This window comes from Clytia hemisphaerica, unplaced genomic scaffold (genome assembly GCF_902728285.1).
Source record: "Clytia hemisphaerica strain Z4C2 unplaced genomic scaffold, Clytia hemisphaerica genome assembly, whole genome shotgun sequence".
In the NCBI taxonomy this organism is placed as follows: Eukaryota; Metazoa; Cnidaria; class Hydrozoa; order Leptothecata; family Clytiidae; genus Clytia; species Clytia hemisphaerica.
This window is the reverse complement of record NW_027103507.1, coordinates 1911756-1936349: the sequence shown is the minus strand read 5'-3', so window position 1 is coordinate 1936349 and position 24594 is coordinate 1911756. Positions and strand designations below refer to the sequence as shown.

At 36.1% G+C, this 24594-nt stretch overlaps 1 protein-coding gene across 2 annotated transcripts in view; it reads left to right on the top strand.

The window, feature by feature from the left end:
* Positions 1-24594, top strand: part of LOC136798954 (uncharacterized) — a 72819-nt gene that overhangs the window by 7494 nt on the left and 40731 nt on the right. Inside the window, exons 2-3 of one of the 2 annotated variants that reach the window (XM_067055633.1) lie at positions 11229-11289; positions 11723-11823. The gene's annotated coding sequence lies outside the window, so the exon portion shown is untranslated. Of the gene's footprint in view, positions 1-11228; positions 11290-11342; positions 11472-11722; positions 11824-24594 lie in introns of those variants that run through there. The other variant, XM_067055635.1, reaches the window with a different exon arrangement.

Genomic DNA, 24594 nt, shown 5'->3' with positions numbered 1-24594 from the left:
TGATTATTCGCCAAAATGTCCCAAACGGCTTGCTGATATTTGACCTTGAAGATTAAATACTAGAAAGGCAACTGCAGAAGGTCTCATAGTTTTGGCAAGCCTAATTCAGATTTGGCAAGTTTAATTGCAAATGTCTCTGAATCTGTAATAGGCCTACTGCTCCACTGAAATTGATTGATTCTTTACCAAAATTACCCAAAACTGTTCCCTGATAACTAAAGTTCAAGATTCAATACCAAAAATGAACTAGCAGAAGGTCTCATAATTTTGACAATCCTAGAACAGATTTGGCAACTTTAAGTGCAAATGTCGCCGAATCTGTCATAGGCCTTTTGCTATTCTGCCATAAATTGATTATTCGCCAAAATGTCCCAAACGGCTTGCTGATATTTGACCTTGAAGATTAAATACTAGAAAGGCAACTGCAGAAGGTCTCATAGTTTTGGCAAGCCTACAACAGATTTGGCAACTTTAATTGCAAATGTCACCGAATCTGTAATTGGCCTATTGCTTTTCTTCCATAAATTTGTTATTCTGCCATGAATTGAGTGCTCACAAAAATGACAAAAAATATTTGGTTATTCTTTGAACTTGAAGAATCAATTCCAAAAAATAATCTTAGAAGGTTTTATAATATTCACAAGCCCAAAACAGCTTTAGCTACTTTCAGTTAAAATGTCGCCGGATTTTTCATGGGCCTATTGCTCCACTGAAATGGATTGATTCTTTACCAAAATGTCCCAAAACGGCTCCCTGATATCTGACCTAGAAGATTAAATACCAAAAAGGCAATTGCAGAAGGTCTCATAATTCTTACAAGCCTAAAACAGATTTGGCAATTTTAATTGCAAATGTTGCCGAATCTTTAATAGGACTTGCTATTCTGCCATTAATTGATTATTCGCCAAAATGTCCCAAACGGCTCCCTGATATCTGATCTTGAAGATTAAATACCAAAAAGGCAATTGCAGAAGTTCTCATAATTTTGACAAGCCTAAAACAGATTTGGCAACTTTAAGTGCAAATGTTGCCAAATCTGTAATAGGCAGAAGGTCTAATAATTTTGACAAGCCTAAAACAAATTTAGCAATTTTAATAGCAAATGTCGCCGAATCTGTAATAAGCCTATTGCTCGACTGAAATCGATTTATTCTTTACCAAAATTACCCAAAACTGCTCCTTGATAACTAAACTTGAAGATTCAATACCAAAAATGAACTTGCAGAAGGCCCAGGAAGGTCTCATAATTTTTACAAGCGTAAAACAGATTTTTCAAACTTAAGTGCAAATGTCGCCGAATCCGTAATAGGCCTATTGCTATTCTTTCATAAATTGATTATTAGCCAAAATGTCCCAAAACGGCTTCCTCATAGCTAAACTTGAAGATTCAATACCAAAAATGAACTTGCAGAAGGTCTCATAATTTTGACAAGCCTACAGCAGATTTGGCAACTTTAATTGCAAATGTCGCTGAATCTGTAATAGGCATATTGCTTTTCTTCCATAAATTGATTATTCGCCAAAATGTCCAAAAACGGATCCCTGATATCTGACCTAGAAGATTAAATACCAAAAAGGCAATAGCAGAATGTCTCGTACTTTTGACAAGCCTAATACAAATTTGGCAACTTTGATTGCAAATGTCACCAAATCTGTAATAGGCCTATTGCTCCACTGAAATCGATTGATTTTTACCAAAATAATCCAAAACTGATGCCTGTTAACTAAACTTGAAGATTCATTACCAAAGATGATCTTGCAAAAGGTTGCATAATCTTCACAAACCTAAAACATCATTTTTCAACTGTAGCTGCAAATGTCGCCGAATCTGTAATAGGCCTATTGCTATTCTGCCATTAATTGATTATTCGCAAAAATGTCTCAAAACGGCTCCTTGATATCTGACCTTGAAGATTAAATACCAAAAATGAACTTGCAGAAGGTCTCATAATTTCTACAAGCCTAAATCAAAATTGGCAATTTTAATTTCAAGTGTCGCCGAATCTGTAATAGGCCTATTGCTATTCTTCCATAAATTGATTATTTGCCAAAATGTCCCAAAACGGCTTCCTGATAACTAAACTGGAAGATTCAATATCAAAAATGAACTTGCAAAAGGTGTCATAATTTTGACAAGCGTAAAACAAATTTGGCAACTTTGATTGCAAATGTCGCCGAATCTGTAATAGGCCTATTACTATGCTGCCATGAATTGAGCACTCAGCAAAATGACCAAATTTACTTGGTTGCTCTCTGAACTTTAAGAATCAATTCCAAAAAAGTAATCTTGGAAGGATTTAAAATCTTCACACGCCCATAACAGATTTGGCTACTTTCTGTGAATATGTGGCTGGATTTGTCATGGGCCTATTGCTCCACTGAATTGACTCTTTACCAAAATTACCCAAAACTGTTTCCTGATAACTAAACTTGAAGATTAATACCAAGAATGAACTTGCAGAAGGTCTCATAAAGCCTAAATAGATTTAGCAATTTTAATAGCAAATGTCGCCGAATCTGTAATAAGCCTATTGCTCGACTGAAATCGATTGATTCTTTACCAAAAATACCCAAAACTGCTCCTTGATAACTAAACTTGAAGATTCAATACCAAAAATGAGCTTGCAGAAGGCCCATGAAGGTCTCATAATTTTTACAAGCGTAAAACAGATTTTTCAAACTTAAGTGCAAATGTCGCCGAATCCGTAATAAACCTATTGCTATTCTGCCATAAATTGATTATTCGCAAAAATGTCCCAAAACGGCTTCTTGATATCTGACCTTGAAGATTAAATACAAAAAATGAAATTGCAGAAGGTCTCATCATTTTGACAAGCCTAAAACAGATTTGGCAACTTTAAGTTCAAATGTCGCCGAATCTGTAATAGGCCTATTGCTTTTCTTCCATAAATTGATTATTTGCCAAAATATCCAAAAACGACTCCCTGATATCTGACCTAGAAGATCAAGTACGGAAAAGGCAATTCCAGAAGGTCTAATAATTTTGACAGGCTTAAAACAAATTTGGCAATTTTAATAGCAAATGTCGCCGAATCTGTAATAAGCCTATTGCTCGACTGAAATCGATTGATTCTTTACCAAAATTACCCAAAACTGTTCCCTGATAACTAAAGTTCAAGATTCAATACCAAAAATGAACTAGCAGAAGGTCTTTTAATTTTGACAATCCTAAAACAGATTTGGTAACTTTAGCTGCAAATGTCGCCGAATCTGTCATAGGTCTATTGCTATTCTGCCATAAATTGGTTATTCGCCAAAATGTCCCAAACGGCTTGCTGATATTTGACCTTGAAGATTAAATTCTAGAAAGGCAACTGCAGAAGGTCTCATAGTTTTGGCAAGCCTACAACAGATTTGGCAACTTTAATTGCAAATGTCGCCGAATCTGTAATTGGCCTATTGCTTTTCTTCCACTACTTTCTGTGAAAATGTGGCTGGATTTGGCATGGGTCTATTGCTCCACTGAATTGACTCTTTACCCAAAACAGTTTCCTGATAACTAAACTTGAAGATTAGTACCAAGAATGAACTTGCAGAAGGTCTCATAATTTTGACAAACCTAAAATAGATTTGGCAACTTTAAGTGCAAATGTCGCCAAATCTGTAATTAGCCTATTGCTAAACTAGTAAACTATTCATTTTAATTTAACGGTCGGCAATCAATTCCCAATCTGAGAACTTCTCGGGGGGTGGGGTAATAAGTCAAGCACTTATGACTGTCTTACATCTACATTGTTGCATTGGGGTAACTGGTGACTACTGTGCATCTCATCGCCGAACACCTTGAGACAACGTTGAGATAGTGCTTTTTTCTTGTCAACTAAACTTGAAGATTCAATGCCAAGAATGAAATTGCAGAAGGTCTCATAATTTTGACAAGCCTAAAAAAGATTTGGCAACTTTAATTGCAAATGTCGTCAAATCTGTAATAACCCTATTGCTATTCTGCCATGAATTGATTGTTCGCCAAAATGTCTCCCTGATATCTGAATTTGAAGATTAAATACCAAAAAGGTATCTGCAGAAGGTCTCATAGTTGTGGCAAGCCTAAAACAGATTTGGCAACTTTAATCGCAAATGTCGCCGAATCTTCAATAGACCTATTACTCCACTGAAATTGATTGATTCTTTACCAAAATTACCCAAAACTGTTCCCTGATAACTAAACTTGAAGATTCAATCCCAAAAATGAACTTGCAGAAAGTCTCATAATTTTTACAAATCTAAAACAGATTTGGCAATTTTAATTGCAAATGTCGCTGAATCTGTCATAACCCTATTGCTATTCTGCCATTAATTGATAATTTTCCAAAATGTCCCACAACGGCCTCCCGTTATTTGACTTTGAAGATTAAATACCAAAAAGGTAACTGCAAAAGGTCTCATAGTTCTGGTAAGCCTAAAACAGATATGGCAACTTTAATTGCAAATGTTGCTGAATCTGTAATAGGCGTACTGCTCCACTGAAATCGAATGATTCTTTACCAAAATTACCCAAAACTGTTCCCTGATAACTAATCTTCAAGATTCAATACCAAAAATGAACTTGCAGAAGGTCTTATAATTTTGACAATCCTAAAACAGATTTGACAACTTTAAGTGCAAATATCGCCGAATCTGTAATAGGCCTAGCCATAAATTGATTATTCGCTAAAATGTCCCGAACGGCTTGCTTATTAAATACTAGAAAGGCAACTGCATAAGGTCTCATAGTTTTGGCAAGCCTACAACAGATTTGGCAACTTTAATTGCAAATGTCGCCGAATCTGTAATAGGCCTATTGCTTTTCTTCCATAAATTGATTATTCGCCGTAATGTCCAAAAACGGCTCCCTGATATCTGACCTAGAAGAGAAAATACCAAAAAGCCTATTGCTCAACTGAAATGGATTGATTCTTTACCAAAATGTCCCAAAACGGCTCCCTGATATCTGACCTAGAAGATTAAATACCAAAATGGCAATTGCAGAAGGTCTCATCATTTTGGAAGCCTAAAACAGATTTGGCAACTTTAAGTGCAAATGTTATCGAATCTGTAATAGGCCTATTACTATGCTGCCATGAATTGAGTACTCACCAAAATGACCAAAAATATTTGCTTCTTCTTTGAACTTGAAGTATCAATTCCAAAAAAGTAATCTTAGAAGGTTTTATAATATTCACAAGCTCATAACAGATTTGCCTACTTTCAGTAAATATGTCGCTAGATCTTCCATAGGCCTATTGCTCCACTGAAATGGATTGATTCTTTACCAAAATGTCCCAAAACTGTTCCCTGATCACTTGAAGATTCAATACAAAAAATGAACTTGCAGAAGGTCTCATAATTTTGACAACCCTAAACAGATTTGGCAACTTTAAGTTCAAATGTCGCCGAATCTGTAATTGGTCAATTGTTATTCTGCCATAATTTTATTATTTGCCAAATGTCCAAAAATGGCTTTCTGATATTTGACGTAAAAGATTAAATACCGAAATAGCAACTGCAGAAGGTCTCATAGTTTGGCAAGCCTAAAACAGGTTTGCTTACTTTCAGTGAATATGTCGCTGGATTTGCCATAGGGCTATTGCTCCACTGAAATCGATTAATTCTTTACCGAAATTACCCAAAACTGTTCCCTGATAACTAAACTTGAAGATTCAATACCAAAAATGAACTTGCAGAAGGTCTCATAATTTTGACAAGGCTAAAACAGATTTGGCAACTTTAAAGGCAAATGTCGCCGAATCTGTAATAGGCCTATTGCTATTCTGCCATAAATTGATTATTTGCAAAAATCTCCCAAACCGGCTCGCTGATATTTGACCTTATAGATTAAATACTAAAAAGGCAATTGCAGAAGGTCTCATAATTTTGATAAGCCTTGAACAGATTTGGCAACTCTAATTGTTAATGTCGCCGGATCTGTCATAGGCCTAATGGTTCACTGAAATCGATTGATTTTTACCAAAATTATCCAAAACTGTTCCCTGATAGCTAAAATTGAAGATTCAATACCAAAAATGAACTTGCAGAAGGTTGCATATTCTTCCCAAGCCTATAACAGATTTGGCAACTTTAAGTTCAAATGTCGCTGAATCTGTAATAGGTCTATTGCTATTCTGCCATAAATTTATTATTTGCCAAAATATCCAAAAATAGCTTTCTGATATCTGACCTAGAAGATTAAATACCAAAAGGCAACCGCAGAAGTTCTCATAATTTTGACAAGCCTAAAACAGATTTGACACTTTTAAGTGCAAATGTCGTCGAATCTTTGATAGGCCTATTGCTATTCTGTAATAAATTGATTATTCGTTAAAATGTCCCAAAGCGGCTGTTCCCTGATATCTAAACTTAAAGATTCAATACCAAAAAGGTAATTTGAGAAGGTTTCATAATTTAGACAAGCCTGTTGCTCCACTGAAATTGATTGATTGCTCACAAAACTGACCCAAAATACTTAATGGTTCTCTGAACGAAATAGCAACTGCAGAAGGTCTCATAGTTTGGCAAGCCTAAAACAGGTTTGCTTACTTTCAGTGAATATGTCGCTGGATTTGCCATAGGGCTATTGCTCCACTGAAATCGATTAATTCTTTACCGAAATTACCCAAAACTGTTCCCTGATAACTAAACTTGAAGATTCAATACCAAAAATGAACTTGCAGAAGGTCTCATAATTTTGACAAGGCTAAAACAGATTTGGCAACTTTAAAGGCAAATGTCGCCGAATCTGTAATAGGCCTATTGCTATTCTGCCATAAATTGATTATTTGCAAAAATCTCCCAAACCGGCTCGCTGATATTTGACCTTATAGATTAAATACTAAAAAGGCAATTGCAGAAGGTCTCATAATTTTGATAAGCCTTGAACAGATTTGGCAACTCTAATTGTTAATGTCGCCGGATCTGTCATAGGCCTAATGGTTCACTGAAATCGATTGATTTTTACCAAAATTATCCAAAACTGTTCCCTGATAGCTAAAATTGAAGATTCAATACCAAAAATGAACTTGCAGAAGGTTGCATATTCTTCCCAAGCCTATAACAGATTTGGCAACTTTAAGTTCAAATGTCGCTGAATCTGTAATAGGTCTATTGCTATTCTGCCATAAATTTATTATTTGCCAAAATATCCAAAAATAGCTTTCTGATATCTGACCTAGAAGATTAAATACCAAAAAGGCAACCGCAGAAGTTCTCATAATTTTGACAAGCCTAAAACAGATTTGACACTTTTAAGTGCAAATGTCGTCGAATCTTTGATAGGCCTATTGCTATTCTGTAATAAATTGATTATTCGTTAAAATGTCCCAAAGCGGCTGTTCCCTGATATCTAAACTTAAAGATTCAATACCAAAAAGGTAATTTGAGAAGGTTTCATAATTTAGACAAGCCTGTTGCTCCACTGAAATTGATTGATTGCTCACAAAACTGACCCAAAATACTTAATGGTTCTCTGAACGAAATAGCAACTGCAGAAGGTCTCATAGTTTGGCAAGCCTAAAACAGGTTTGCTTACTTTCAGTGAATATGTCGCTGGATTTGCCATAGGGCTATTGCTCCACTGAAATCGATTAATTCTTTACCGAAATTACCCAAAACTGTTCCCTGATAACTAAACTTGAAGATTCAATACCAAAAATGAACTTGCAGAAGGTCTCATAATTTTGACAAGGCTAAAACAGATTTGGCAACTTTAAAGGCAAATGTCGCCGAATCTGTAATAGGCCTATTGCTATTCTGCCATAAATTGATTATTTGCAAAAATCTCCCAAACCGGCTCGCTGATATTTGACCTTATAGATTAAATACTAAAAAGGCAATTGCAGAAGGTCTCATAATTTTGATAAGCCTTGAACAGATTTGGCAACTCTAATTGTTAATGTCGCCGGATCTGTCATAGGCCTAATGGTTCACTGAAATCGATTGATTTTTACCAAAATTATCCAAAACTGTTCCCTGATAGCTAAAATTGAAGATTCAATACCAAAAATGAACTTGCAGAAGGTTGCATATTCTTCCCAAGCCTATAACAGATTTGGCAACTTTAAGTTCAAATGTCGCTGAATCTGTAATAGGTCTATTGCTATTCTGCCATAAATTTATTATTTGCCAAAATATCCAAAATAGCTTTCTGATATCTGACCTAGAAGATTAAATACCAAAAAGGCAACCGCAGAAGTTCTCATAATTTTGACAAGCCTAAAACAGATTTGACACTTTTAAGTGCAAATGTCGTCGAATCTTTGATAGGCCTATTGCTATTCTGTAATAAATTGATTATTCGTTAAAATGTCCCAAAGCGGCTGTTCCCTGATATCTAAACTTAAAGATTCAATACCAAAAAGGTAATTTGAGAAGGTTTCATAATTTAGACAAGCCTGTTGCTCCACTGAAATTGATTGATTGCTCACAAAACTGACCCAAAATACTTAATGGTTCTCTGAACTCGAAGATTTCATTCCAAAAAAGTTATTCTAGAAGGTTCTATAATCTACACAAGCCTATAACAAATTTGGTTTCTTTTAGTTGAAGTGTCTTTTAATCTGTCGTAGACTTATTGCTAAACTGAAATCGATGGTTTTTTACCAAAACAACCCAGAGCTGTTCCCTGATATCTAAACTTGAAGATTCAATACCAAAAAGGTAATTTGAGAAGGTCTCATAAATTTGACAAGCTTTAAACAGATTTGGCGACTTTAAGTGCAAATGTTGCCAAATCTGTAAGGCCCCCCCCCTAGCGGTTTGCGTGAATGCGTGAATGGGCTTTTTTGGTTGCGTGAATGCGTGGAAATCGAAAAAAAATTGCGTGAATGCGTGAATTGAAAAAACTTGCGTGAACGTGAAAATCCATATTTCTATTGCCTGAATGCGTGAATCTGCCCTGTTTTTTGCGTAAACGCGTGAATTTTTCCTTCTCACAAAGGTGCGCACCTATTCCAAATTCAAGGGATGCCAGGTGAAGGTGTACAAAAAAATCAGCAACTTTCAAATATATTCTCTATTTTATAAGACGATTCATGATTTAGATGCGCTTTCTAGCAATCTAGACACCTTAAATTTCCAGATTTTTTCGCTCGGGCCAAACATGTATTGGCCCTCGAATCATAAATAACTCTAGTTTGCCCCCTTGGAAGTGTTTGTTTAAGATAAAACCATGGTTATGCATGATGAGTGATCAAGGGCCAGGGCCAGCCAGGGCCAGAGCCACTGGGGGCAGGAGGCGGCCATGACTTCACCACGTTTTTGCGAAGGGTTAAAATAGAAATTTTCTCCTGTCGGCGCAAAACATGGTTGCGCCTCCTGAGTCACTATGTTTTCGGCCCCTCCACGTTAGGAAATTAATTCGCGAGCCCTGATTGAAATTTTTTTTTTTTTTTTTTTTGATCGCTTCGCTCGCAACAAAATGTTCATTCTTTTACCTCATTTCACACGCTATCAAGCGATCGTACCTCTAACGAATTTAGACTACATTCTTTTTCAATGGTGTTAAAGAGAGCATTTTTAGCCGAACGCGAGTGACAGAAATGCAACGAAAATTTCCTCTCTGCGTAAACCATGGTTGCGCCTCCTTACCCCTGAGCTAAGCATCATGGTGTCATACTCGAGTACCTATTTTTGATAATGTTTAAGCTATTTTCTGTACAAAAATTCGCCTGCGGCGCATATCTTTTCACTTACTATCGCGATACGTTAACTGCAGAAGCTTCACCTTTTCTAAACGATCGTGACAAGTTAGAAGAATCAAATATTTTGCGTGATGGCATGTGATTAAAGTTGAAAAATTACGTAACGCTTTCTATTTGGGGGCTTCTTATGACGCTACCAAACACGGTGTTTTATAGTCAGGTCTACAGGAAAAAATCACTACTGAGTTAAGTTTTTCTCAAGTGCATGACCAGATCCGGTCGAATAATATTTCGAGTACAACCTTGTCATACTTTTTTATGCAAATCGAACGTTTTACTCCATAATGGCGGAAATTACGTAAATTACGTAACTTAGCGAAATATGCAAGACCTCTATTTTTGACATTTTCCCCGATTTTTTCCGAAAATCTCCCCGATTTCCCAAAAAATTGGGTTTGCGTGAATTTCGAGAAAAACTTGCGTGAATGCGTGAATTGCGAAAATTTTTTGCGTGAATGCGTGAAATTTGGGTCCGCTGGGGGGGGGGCTCCTGTAACAGGCCTATTGTTACGCTATCATAAATCGATTACTCGCCAAACTGACACAAAACATTCGAACGTTCTCTAAACTTGAAGGTCTAATTTCAGAAAAGCAATTCTAGAAGGACCTTCACAAGACTATAATAGATTCGGCTACTTTTAGTACAAACGTTGATACGTGATTAGAGACCACGTGAGCCTTTTCAAGGGCCAAAATAATCTCACAGTAGATGTTGATAACTCAGCAACATCCGTAATTTGTGGAGACAAAGTGCTCTATACCGAGGTAGAGCTATATTATTGCACTTTCGAAGGCTTTTGCTTTCAGGTTTTTGAAGTTTTTCCTGAACGAGCAAGTTAAGATCTTCACATTAGCCATGTCCCTTTAAAGAAGAACGTGGTATGTGCAGAAAGGATGATCTGTTATGAGATTAGCTTGGATTGGAAATCTTTACTGATACTGATAACTCCACACTGGAACGTATGTACCACAGTAAAGGCCATGGCTCTGTAATAGAATCTGCCCAGGTCGGCGCAACGCTTTGATTTTTTTATTCAGATCCAAATTTGAGAGCCAATCATAGGAATAAATATTTAAATCCAGTTGCTTTCGCTTTCAAGCAAAAAGCGCCACGGTTTTGAATGTTTTGCCAGTACGACCAGTTCGGATTGTCACACTCGCTATATCCCGCTTTAAGAGCAGAGCGTGGTATGCGGTATGCGCAGAATGAGTGTGATCTGTTATTAGATTAAGAGCTTAAATAGCTAGAATTCGAACCTACTTGGCTAACATTTTCTATCATGTTTCCACCTCGAAAAATGTCTCTTTAGAATTTGGAAATCCTAGTTCCGGTAAAGTTTTTCGAGCTGAAAATCGCTGCACAAAATTGTTTACTGTTTCTAACGTTAGTTTACTTATAAAATGCATGGAAATTGCGCAATCTTTAAAACGTGAAACAAAACTATGCACCGGCTTTTTTGTAATATGAATATAATGTGCTCAATGTGTGCCCATGCTCAAAATGTGTTTTTAATTGTTCTATTCATATTTTAGATTCGCTCCATTAAACGAGACCGTGAGTACGTGATGTTAATTGTTTCCTTTTCGAACAAAGGTGAGCTCATTTGGAAATAATTAAACAGTTTTTAAGTGTTTTTGTTCCACCGTTTATAATATAGGTCATTCGATATTTTCGAATCTTTACTTTTTCTTGAGGTTTGCTTTTCGTTGTATTTTGCTGCTTTTTGCTTTGTTTTGATTGATTTTTGGTTATTCTTTTTAGGGTTAACATCAAAGGTTAGAAATTGGTTATTCCTTTCAAATTTTGTATCAATTTATGCTTAACATCGATATTATTTATATTTCTGGGTTTCTGGGACCTCATCGACAAAATAAGTTTTAACGAAAATCGTGAAAATGATGATGAGAATCGTCCAATTTTTTTAGCGGGTATTTCTCCTGATAACGTCCAGGAACAAATACCTACTAATTATTGTTGTATAAATCTCAACCTTAAAAAATATCATTCGCATTGTCTTTTTTTTCAGGCAAGGAAGAAATACTGGGGTGACACTAGCATTGAAGACAACAAAGAATCGCAAAATAGAAGAAATTATAAGGACTTGCATCTAAACTTTGTAACCTTTCGGTGAGTGCCATTTCTTTTCATTACTACAGAACTCTCGGTCAAGCATTTGTTATAATTTCTTAGTCCTTAAAAATGTTCTTTTCGTGTAATTTTTATGAAACATGTTCTTCCTTCATATCCGGAAAAAGTCACCGTTCGCTGCGCCTAAATAAACCCTTGCGTACCAGATATTTTTCAAAACGCATTAAAATTTAAAACTGTTATGGTGATCGCTAGATTTGCTTACTACCCGTACCAGACTTTGAAAGCTTCACGGCTTTTTCTAGTGACGTAACTTTGGATATAAATTTATTCGTCGCTAGTTATCTTACCGATTATTAACTTCGAATTAGAAAAAAGAAGGAGTTATAAGTTTTTTTATAAAGATAAGTTAAATAAGAACAGGCTTCGATGACCAAAATATTAGGAACATTTTAAGGCTTCACGGACTCTAAAACACTCTATTTCTTAGGAAAAAGCACAAAAATACTCACGAAATGCGTTGAAAATGAGAACAACTCAATAACAACTCAAAAAGTTAATACATCTGAAAGCTTCGGAAAATTTTCATGTTCTCATAAAAAACGTATTTCCTTTAAAAGTTGTTAAAGGTACACGCTTTTTTTATAAGAATGGTGTTTTTTCATTTCATTTCATCATGGATGTTCTTAACTTTTTTGGGAAAAATCATCCGAAAATACTCTAACCGTATTCTTGTTAGACTATATAAGATTTAACCTAAATCCCGGGGGGGGCAGCTGGGCAAAAGGACCGACGGGTATGTGCGGGTCCTAAGGGTACCTTTTCCAATATGTTTAAAATGCACTGTAAGGGTCGGAAAAACTAGAGATGCACTGTAAGGGTAGAAATTTCAGAAAATTCTTGAAAAATCTAGATATTTTGACCAAAAATGCTAGAATTTTGACCATTTTTTGCACGAAAGGGATCGAAAATTTGGGGGAAAATGCACTCTAAGGGTATGATTTTCACTGATTTTTGCTGCACTGTAAGGGTGCAATTTTAAAAGCCAATTTTTGGCCCGCACATACCGTCAGTCCGCAAACCCAGTGCCCCCCCCCCGGGACCTAAATGTAACATTAATACATACCTGAAGTATAAAATGACATTTTTGTGAGAATATTGAGCCTTATTTGTGTTTAATTGACAATTTACAGTTAAAAATGTTCTAAAAATGGCATTCTTAGGTTCTGTTGTCGAATTCCATAATGGTGATATTCTTAGCAGATTCTTAATTTTGAATATTCTTATAAAGTATTCTTATAAAAAAGAAGCGTATGTTCAGGAATTTTAGCTTCCCTCCTCCCCCAATTGACGTGAAAAGGAAAATAGGTTGCTTCATATTTTTAATCCAACACCCTCGTCTTTTTGCACGTTTAGTAATTCAGGATTCCCTTTTTTCTTCTTTTTCTTTTTTTCACATCTGTATTATTTTTCTGGGAATGCCAAATCTTGATACCAAGCGTTGTTTTTAACGAGTATCTTTCTATCAGGGAAAATAAAGCCGTAGGGGTAAGTGACAAATTGTTTGCGTGTGACAAAATGTCTCTCGAAGTTGTTTCTTTCTTTATTTTCAAAAAAAACCGCACCCCTAGATTTTTTGACGTAACTTTACTTTTATTCATCCTATCGAAGTTTCACACTCTTCCTTAGTATATTTAAAGTCTATGTGTGAAATTTGAATGTTATAGCTAATATAGTTATGAAGAATCGGAAGTTTGAAGAAAAAGCACTAGTGAACGGGGAATTTAATTTGACGTCAAAAATAGAGAAATACAAGTTTTTCAGTTAATGTGAAATACCTTTAAACATGTCTTTTTAAACCAATAAGTGAATGCCTTGGCCCAACCACATTTTTCAAAGCAAAAAGAAAATTTACTGATTCAGCTAAATTCTGCGTAAAAACCTTGAAAAAGACCTGTTTTAGGCGGTCTGGAAGGGCTAATTTTCAAAAATTTCTCCCTTCGGTACTAACCATGGTGGCACCTCTTTAGACACAAAACCTGGTGATTAGGGGGGGCTTGGCCCGACCACATTTTTCAAAGCAAAAAGAAAATTTACTGATTCAGCTAAATTCTGCGTAAAAACCTTGAAAAAGACCTGTTTTAGGCAGTCTGGAAGGGCTAATTTTCAAAAATTTCTCCCTTCGGTGCTAACCATGGTGGCACCTCCTTAGACACAAAACCTGGTGATTAGGGGGGGGGGCTTGGCCCGACCACATTTTTCAAAGCAAAAAGAAAATTTACTGATTCAGCTAAATTCTGCGTAAAAACCTTGAAAAAGACCTGTTTTAGGCAGTCTGGAAGGGCTAATTTTCAAAAATTTCTCCCTTCGGTGCTAACCATGGTGGCACCTCCTTAGACACTAAACCTGGTGATTAGGGGGGGGCTTGGCCCGACCACATTTTTCAAAGCAAAAAGAAAATTTACTGATTCAGCTAAATTCTGCGTAAAAACCTTGAAAAAGACCTGTTTTAGGCAGTCTGGAAGGGCTAATTTTCAAAAATTTCTCCCTTCGGTGCTAACCATGGTGGCACCTCCTTAGACACAAAACCTGGTGATTAGGGGGGGGCTTGGCCCGACCACATTTTTCAAAGCAAAAAGAAAATTTACTGATTCAGCTAAATTCTGCGTAAAAACCTTGAAAAAGACCTGTTTTAGGCAGTCTGGAAGTGCTAATTTTCAAAAATTTCTCCCTTCGGTGTTAACCATGGTGGCACCTCCTTAGACACAAAACCTGGTGATTAGGTCTTTGCGTGGATGAAGAGGCGACTTGGGCGTTGAAAAAGCGAAGTAGAGCTAATGGATGAAATAAGCAAGGGTGTGATTTTCACAAAGAGAAGGGGATGAAATAGATGAAAAGGTGTGAAACTCAAAGTAGAAAGAGGGCTGGAGGAGATGAAGTATTGATTAAATTTGATGGGGCAGGGATGAGGTTGATGAAATAGACAAGGGTGTAATTTTCACACAAAGAGGGAAACGGGTGGGATGAAACTCAAGTAAAAAGAAGGCCTTGAATAAATGATTGATGAAACACGAAGATAAGGGTGAGATGACGCGAAAAGATGAAACTCCATAACTCTATTAGAATTTTATTTTTAAATCCAAAAGATCCATGCCGGGACAGGCTCCGGTATATAGTATATTTTATATTTTTCAATACCAAATTGTATTTAATTTCTCTAGTATATTGCGTTCAGAAAATGCTTGAACAATTAAAATAAAAAAGACAAAGGTATACACGAAGACAGGGGTGGGATAGATGCAAAGGGAGGGTGAAATAAGGGAATCGTCGGTCTATGCACCCCTCTAAGGACTTCTTACATGATATCACTTTTTATAACATCTTATTGGTTACAACATAGTATAAGAAAGCCGCCGCTGGAATGATAACATTTGAATTTCTGTTGTTCTATCTCTGTCGTATTGGATGACTATTTGTTGATCAAGAAATAAGTAATGTAATAAGCATCTTTAATGGTAAATTTTATTAGTTTGTCGTTAATACTTACTTCTCAGTGCGTTTTAGACATTAATGATATGATAATACATAAATTTATTTCAATACTCAAGAGAATATGGCTATGACGAGATCTCAAGGGAATTCTACGTTTTCAACCTTCAATGATCTGTTAACTACTTGTCTCTAAGGAGCAGCTTTTGTTAACGTTTTTTGATTAACGTTTTGAAACCTGACTAATTCCTTTGGGGAATTCAAAATCTTTTTAAAAAACAGAGAATATTTTAGAAACTTCACATTAGCTACTGAACCGTTTATGTGTAATGAAGGCATACTTTCACAGTGTTCATTCTCAGCTTATCACTAGATCTATTGTTATACTTATCTATCTGTAAAATGTTTTTATTATGTTTTTATAAAATATACGATTGGTGTTGAAATAAATATGTTATTTTCGTTTGAGGTACGAATTAGAAAATAAACTTGTATTATGAAATCATTGTAAAGGAAAAATCAACACTAAGAAATTTAAACAAGCACAAAATGGCTGGGCTGAAAGAACTCAAAAATTAATGAGGTGCCTCGGAATGCCTTCACAATATTTCAGTGAAATCTTTTTAGAAATCAATGAAAAAGTACATCAAAATAATACTGTGAAAATTTCAAGCCAGCACCTTCAAAATTTATCATTTAAACTGACAGGAAAGTTGTCATCTTGAATGTAGTTCTTATAATTTCAATTTTGGCGAAAAACTATTGTTTCCACAAAATACCCCTAAATATGTCCAAAATTAGTTCAAGTGTTCTATTGGGTACAGATTCAAAGATATCTAGCAACAAAAAAACTTTTTGTGAAGGAAAATAAGAGAAAAATTTCAAAAACTATCTACCAATAATAAACTGAGCATCTTGATGTTCTTATAAAGCTCGGCGACAGAGATGGAACAGCAATCAACTGAAAAGACAATGCGGTACATATTCCAGCCGCGGTTTTCTTATACTATGGTTACAAGCATAGAGGTATAAAGAAAAACAGGAGTTGAATGTGTCGGTAATTGGTCGTTAAAGTCTTTTGATTTCTTTCATAAAATGTATCAAAAGAAATTCTAAGCTCGCCCGATGAAATTAGACTTTTTAGTAGAACTCAAGTTTGCTCTAAACATTCTAATTATCAATATTGAAGATTCTAGCCTTTTAATATACGAAAATTAAATAAAACTTCGTCCACGAAACAAGTTTATGTTTCATCTCGTTATCCGTTCAATTTTGTTTTGAAAAGATATTTTCTGAACCCAGAAAATGAAAAGTTCTTTATAAAGCACACACGATTTCAGACTCAATTTGTAGACATAAAGTCACTGGAGAATTTTGGAGGAAAGTATCAAGCAATAGAGTTCACCTTGAAGAAAACATTGATCGAAAAATCTTATTATTTGACGAGGGATTGCCAAGTTTGCAGGCCTTTTTTTAGTCCAAATTTCAGAAACAATGAATCTCGTCTCATCTAATTACTAAAGGCCGCTACCCACTCAGCATTTTATGGTCGGCGAACAAGGCGCACGGCTCAGGCGCTTTGGTCGCTGAACGCTTTTCTCATTCCACTGATCCAAAATAAAGGGGAGATATGCTGCACAATTTTTCTTTTTTCTATTGTTGATATTTTTGCACACGGTACAAGAGAGTTAAATGTCTCGTCTGATTGGCTACTTTAAAAAGAACAATAGGGAAGCTGCACAGCTTAGCGAAAAAAGTTGAAAAGTTTCAACTCTTGTCGCGCTCAAAGCGACAACCTTTGAAGGCTTGATTTATGTAATTTATGGAATAATCAAGCCGTGCACCTTGTTTGCCGACCATAAAATGCTGAGTGGGTAGCGGCCTTAAATCTTAAATGAGCCAATAAGATTTCACCAAAGGATAAAAAAGCTCATTAAAAATGCACGATATATGAGATTATATGCATACATCGTAACTTTTTTAATCGTAGGGCGAGCTTGGTTACAATAGCATACTTCTCCTCTTTCTTTATACCTCCATGTTACAAGTGTGAAGTATTAGGTAGAAAAAACGAGTTTTCCTAAAGTGATGTAATTTTGTAGTCATAGCAGATATTTCATACTCGGATATTTTGTTTCAAGACTTAGTAGCAGAAATACACAAAATGCAAATGCATTGATTTTGTTATCTTGGGTCTATCGGGAATTCGAATTGAAGCTGATATCGAAGAAAGATCTTAAATAAAAAGCACTTAAATTTATACTCGATGTGATTATAACGCTTTTCTTGGCAAGCTCGCAATGTATGGGCAGGCGAAATCGTCGGCCTTTTCAATACACGTCAGATCTGAATCCGACGGTATTCCAAAAAACATTAGACGTATTATAGAGTAGTATGGTTGTAACATGATATATAATATACTATTTAAACATATTACATCAGACATTAGGCATAGGTAGTCTGGTGTTTTTAAGAGATATTGGCCGTTCTAGGGTTAGGGCTAGGCCAAAATACTTTTCTGGTTTCAATGGTTTTGTATGTACTTCAGTGTTTTTCCTTGTTTTTACAAGACATCGGCAGATTGGCCCGGCTACTAGCTAAGCAAGAGAAGGGTTATGTCGAACTATTTGTCTGGTTTCACTGGTTTCATAGGTACTCCAGTGTTTTCACTTGTTTTTACGAGACATTGCCTTTTCCTAGCTAAGCAAGTGGAGCTAAGCAGAACTATTTTTCTGGTTTCAATGCTTTTATATGTACACCAGTGTTTTTGCTTGTTGTTAAGAGCTATTGGCCGTTCTAAGCAAGTAGGGCTAGGCCCAACTATTTTTCTGGTTTCAATGGTTTCATAGGTACTCCAGTGTTTTCGCTTGTTTTTAAGAGATATAGGCCGTTCTAAGCAAGTAGGGCTAGGCCTAACTATTTTTCTGGTTTCAATGGTTTCATATGTACTCCAGTGTTTTCCCTTGTTTTTAAGAGATATAGGCCGTTCTAAGCAAGAAGGGCTAGGTCGAACTATTTTTCTGGTTTCAATGGTTTCATAGGTACTCAAGTGTTTTTGCTTGTTTTTAAGAGATATAGGCCGTTCTAAGCAAGTAGGGCTAGACCTACCTATTTTTCTGGTTTCAATGGTTTCATATGTACTCCAGTGTTTTCCCTTGTTTTTAAGAGATATAGGCCGTTCTAAGCAAGAAGGGCTAGGTCGAACTATTTTTCTGGTTTCAATGGTTTCATAGGTACTCAAGTGTTTTCGCTTGTTTTTAAGAGATAAAGGCCGTTCTAAGCAAGTAGGGCTAACCTGCCTATTTTTCTGGTTTCATTGGTTTCATATGTACTCCAGTGTTTTCACTTGTTTTTAAGAGATATAGGCCGTTCTAAGCAAGAAGGGCTGGATCGAACTATTTTTCTGGTTTCAATGGTTTCATAGGTACTCAAGTGTTTTTGCTTGTTTTTAAGAGATATAGGCCGTTCTAAGCAAGTAGGGCTAACCTACCTATTTTTCTGGTTTCAATGGTTTCATATGTACTCCAGTGTTTTCACTTGTTTTTAAGAGATATAGGCCGTTCTAAGCAAGAAGGGCTAGATCGAACTATTTTTCTGGTTTCAATGGTTTCATAGGTTCTCCAGTGTTTTCGCTTGTTTTTAAGAGCTATTGGCCGTTCTAAGCAAGTAGGGCTAGGCCTAACTATTTTTCTGGTTTCAATGGTTTCATATGTACTCCAGTGGTTTCGCTTGTTTTCATTCTAGCTAAGCAAGAAGGGCTAGGCCTAACTATTTTTCTGGTTTCAATGGTTTCATATGTACTCCAGTGTTTTCCCTTGTTTTTAAGAGATCGCTTAAAACACAATCTGAGAGAACTCACTAGCTTCTGAATTCAGTCAATCTATATCCGCTTTTATTATTAACATCACTTTGAGTATGCTTGCAATTTTTGGTGATTTCTTATCTTAAGATATCATATTTTGCTAATCCATAATTATTTTGATTAATTTATGTCATTTTGTCATGAAAATAATGATAGGATAATGATCACGCTCGTCTTTCTAAAACCTGCCTTTCTGAGACCTGCTTCTGATTGATGCAATTTTATATCCAGCCACACTTTTTGCATCACATTCGGTATGCCAAATATTTTTACTATAATTGTCTTTTTAGGCGTCATATTTTGTGATTTTGTCAATATTTTTGTCAATAACTATCATTAAGTCATGTTAAAGTAACAATGGAAATTGTTAGATTAATTTCCTCTCTTGAAACCACTCTCTCAGAGACCTTACAAGCTTCTGACAGACTCTCAGAGACTATACAAGCTTCTGACATACTCTCAGAGACCTTACAAGCTTCTGACAGATTCAACTTTATATCCTTTCGCACTACTGAGATCACATTGAGTATAATGAATATTTTTTGTGTTTTTGTATTGGTAGGTATTATAATTTATCTTTTTGTTAATATTTTTATCAAAATGTCAACATGGTCTCAGTGATTTGCCAAATTATCACTTGGCTGTATATCAGTGAAAGTTACAAGTGCAAAGAGTTACATGTGTTACGAGTACTGGTAACTAGATATGTAATGTTAGGTTTACCGACCCAGGTTACCTACAATGCCGATAAAAACAAAGGAAAACACTGGAGTACCTATGAAACCATTGAAACCAGAAAAACAGTTCGGCCTAGCCCTACTTGCTTAGAACGGCCATTATCTCTTGAAAACAAGCGAAAACACTGGAGAACCTATGAAACCATTGGGACCAGAAAAATAGTTCGGCCTAGCTCCACTTGCTTGGCTAGAACGGCCAATATCTCTTAAAAACAAGTGAAAACACTGGAGTACCTATGAAACCATTGAAACCAGAAAAATAGTTCGACCTAGCCCTTCTTGCTTAGAACGGCCTATATCTCTTAAAAATAAGGGAAAACACTGGAGTACATATGAAACCATTGAAACCAGAAAAATAGTTCGGCATAGCCCTTCTTGCTTAGCTAGAATAAAAACAAGCGAAACCACTGGAGTACATATAAAACCATTGAAACCAAAATAAATAGTACGGCCTAGCTCCACTTGCTTAGCTAGAACGGCCTATCTCTTAAAAACAAGCGAAAACACTGGAGTACATATGAAACCATTGAAACCAGAAATTAGTTCGGCCTGCTCCACTTGCTCAGCTAGAACGGCCTATATCTCTTGAAAACAAGCGAAAACACTGGAGTACCTATGAAACCATTGAGACCAGAAAAATAGTTTGGCCTAGCTCTACTTGCTTAGCTAAAATGGGCAGTGGCTTGTAAAAACAAGCGAAAACACTGGAGAACCTATAAAACCATTGAAACCAGAAAAATAGTTGGACCTAGCCCTACTTGCTTAGAACGGCCTATATCTCTTAAAAACAAGCGAAAACAGTGGAGTACCTATGAAACCATTGAAACCAGAAAAATAGTTAGGCCTAGCCCTACTTGCTTAGAACGGCCTATATCTCTTAAAAACAAGCGAAAACAGTGGAGTACCTATGAAACCATTGAAACCAGAAAAGTAGTTAGGCCTAGCCCTACTTGCTTAGAACGGCCTATATCTCTTAAAAACAAGCGAAAACAGTGGAGTACCTATGAAACCATTGAAACCAGAAAAATAGTCCGGGACAGCCCTACTTGCTTAGAACGGCCTATATCTCTTAAAAACAAGCGAAAACAGTGGAGTACCTATGAAACCATTGAAACCAGAAAAATAGTCCGGGCCAGCCCTACTTGCTTAGAACGGCCTATATCTCTTAAAAACAAGCGAAGACACTGGAGTACCTATGAAACCATTGAAACCAGAAAAATAGTCCGGGCCAGCCCTACTTGCTTAGAACGGCCTATATCTCTTAAAAACAAGCGAAGACGCTGGAGTACCTATGAAACCATTGAAACCAGAAAAATAGTCCGGGCCAGCCCTAATTGCTTAGAACGGCCTATATCTCTTAAAAACAAGCGAAGACACTGGAGTACCTATGAAACCATTGAAACCAGAAAAATAGTCCGGGCCAGCCCTACTTGCTTAGAACGGCCTATATCTCTTAAAAACAAGCGAAGACACTGGAGAACCTATGAAACCATTGAAACCAGAAAAATAGTTCGGCCTAGCCCTACTTGCTTAGAACGGCCAATTTCTTGTAAAAACAAGGGAAAACACTGGAGTACCTATGAAACCATTGAAACCAGAAAAATAGTTCGGCCTAGCTCCACTTGTTTAGCTAGAACGGCCAATATCTCTTAAAAACAAGTGAAAACACTGGAGTACCTATGAAACCATTGAAACCAGAAAAATAGTTCGACCTAACCCTTCTTCCTTAGCCAGCAGCAGGGCCAATCTGCCGATGTCTTGTAAAAACAAGTAAAGGGAAAACTGATCCGTCTGATGTAATATGTTTAAATAGTATATTATATATCATGTTACAACCATACTACTCTATAATACGTCTAATGTTTTTTGGAATACCGTCAGATTCAGATCTGACGTGTATTGAAAAGGCCGACGATTTCGCCTGCCCATACATTGCGAGCTTGCCCTTTTCTTCTGGTCAATATTGTGTAATACTGTATCCAGGGGGGGGGGACTTAAGCAAATAGAGGGTATGGTATGTGCCTCCCTTCCCTTCCAAAGTCCCGCTAAGGGTCGGAAAAATAAGGAAATCAAATTTCAGTCCCACTAAGGGTCGGATAAATAGGAAAATTTCAATTTGGTCAAATTTGTCCTAATAAAAGGTCGTAAAATTCACAAAATTTTCCTTTGTTTTCTCCTTTTTAGTCCCGGTAAGGGTCCAAGGTCGAAAGTCGGGCGACACACCCCCTCCCCCAGCTTGCAACCCTGATAACCCCCTCCCCCCGGGACTGTATCTTTGTACTTCAAACTTGATTTCCATTTTTAAAGATGTGAATTAATTATATAATTTGAGTACTCACATGTCTTGTCACGACTTCTCGCGTTTTCATTTATGAGTGGAGCAAAAAAATGTGTTTTTAGAATTATATAAGTTAAGAATGCACTATCATTGTACTCGCCCTCAAAATTGCTTCTAATTAAGTAGCATGATGTAACTTTATTAAGTTTTCTCATTCAAAAATCTCTATATTGGCACATTTATGTCAAAATATTAGGTTGCATTTTTTAAAGTTCTGTTTGTGTTCCAATAAAAAACACAGTTAAGCACGGTTCTTTCACACGGCACACTGTCACTGTTTTTGTAATCGCTCTCCGCCACTGTGTTTGCTCTTTTTAAATCGCATTTTCTTATAAGAACCAGGTAAGAACCAAATGACGATCCATTTATTGTCAAGAATATTTTTCAGTTTTATGGAGCTTGCAAATCGGGAAAACAATTTTGAGAAGTCTATTGTTTATTATCTACTTTGTCAGCATAGAGATGCACCTCCTTTCTATATTGTAAAAAATAATATTCTTTAATTGTTCAAGAAAATCTTGAATATACTTTAGAGTTTCCTTTAAAAAAATGTTCTTATAAAACATAACGTGTCGCGATTGATCTCGTTTGTTTTTCCCATCACACATAAAAAAAAACGTACACACCACCACAATGACCTAGCAGAAATATTTTTTTTATCATTTTATTCAATGATGATGTTTAGGGTGATGATGCTTAAGCTTGGTGCTGGATAATGGTGGCAGGTAAAAATAATTTTAATTTTAATCCATTTTTTGTACGCATCGAGACCAATTAGTTGACATTATTGGTGGTCTGTTTTAAACACGTGTAGTATTATCGACAGATTTACTGTAGGTGAATTTGGAATCAATATGATAGTACTTTCCAGTTCCTGATAATGCAAAAAGAACATTGGCTTTATTTCAGTTTATTTATCTCTAAGGTAGAAGTTGTTTGAAAAAATTATACTATTTTTGAAGTTATTTTTGTAGTGGTTGCAGAGAAAACCGACAGACCGAAAGACAATGCAGACAATGCATAGGCGGTTTTAGACCACGTCGAACGCCTTTCGGAGAGATTTGTAATTGTAATTCCATTGTATTTTAACGAGCCTTGCACGCGTTCGCATGTTTCTGACGTACTTGTGCTCTATTGACTTAAATCCACCAGTGGGTAATGGATTATTATGAAGGAAAAATATTGGTTCGATATTGCAGTTGATTCTGTTTATGCAACTTAGCCATTTAGCTAGCTTTGTTCGTTTATTATTAGACTCTTCCAGGAAAAATTACTCTGTATTTGGAATTTGTGGGGGGTACTGCTCGGGTAACTTAATGCATGTCCCAGAATTGCATTAATTTTTCCGCCCCAGTTCCAGTCCCTAAAACATAATAAACTATACATTTTTGAAAGCGTATTTGGATGTAGAATACCGTATTCGGTGTAACTTAAATTCTTTCTCAGTATAATTAGAGACATCTTAAGAAAACCTGATTATGACGTCATGATTGATGACGTCATAAATACAAAAAGTTGAATATCTCGAGAAATATAAATCAAAACTTTATGAAATTTGGACCAGTGGTAGAGTACATTGAGATGTTTCAAAAAATTTTAAAAAAATTTCACAAAATTAATGACATCAGCAGAAATTGCAAGAATTCGAATTTTTGCGATAAAATGCTGACATCAGCAAATTTTCAAATTTTTTAAAAAATTTTCTCCTCCTCTTGATGAGTTCTATCATTGGTCCAAATTTTATAAAGTTTTGAGTATTAGTTCTTGAGATATTTAACTTTTTAAAATTATGACGTCATAAATAATGACGTCATAATCAAGTTTTCTTAAAAAAACTCAAATTCTGCTGTGAAAGAATTTAAGTTACACCGAATACGGTATTCTACATCCAAATACGCTTCCAAAAATGTATAGATTGTTATGGTTTAAGGACTGGAACTGGGGCGGAAAAATTAATGCATTTTTGGGACATGCATTAAGTTACCCGAGTGCTAAAAGAATTGCAGAATTTAGGATGCTCTTAAGATTTTGTACCAAACTTCAAGAGTTCTTTGGTTATCTTATCGGGGAAAACTTCGTCGGGGAAAAGTGACGAAATTTTGGCCAAGTGACGAATATTTTTCCCCGACGAAAAATTTTCCCCGGCCTTAATGCGTTTACCAACTACCAGCAAGTGACGAATATTTTTCCCCGACGAAAATTTTTCCCGACGAAAATTTTCCCGGACGAAGTTTTCCCCGACGAAGTTTCTCGCAAATTTCTCAAAAAATATAGAGAGTGGTAGGTAGGGGGGACTCAGGGAAATGACCTACCATACGTGCGAATACGTGCCCTTAAGGGTATATTTTCCAAGCTTCCCAAAAAGTGCACTGCAAGGGTCGAAA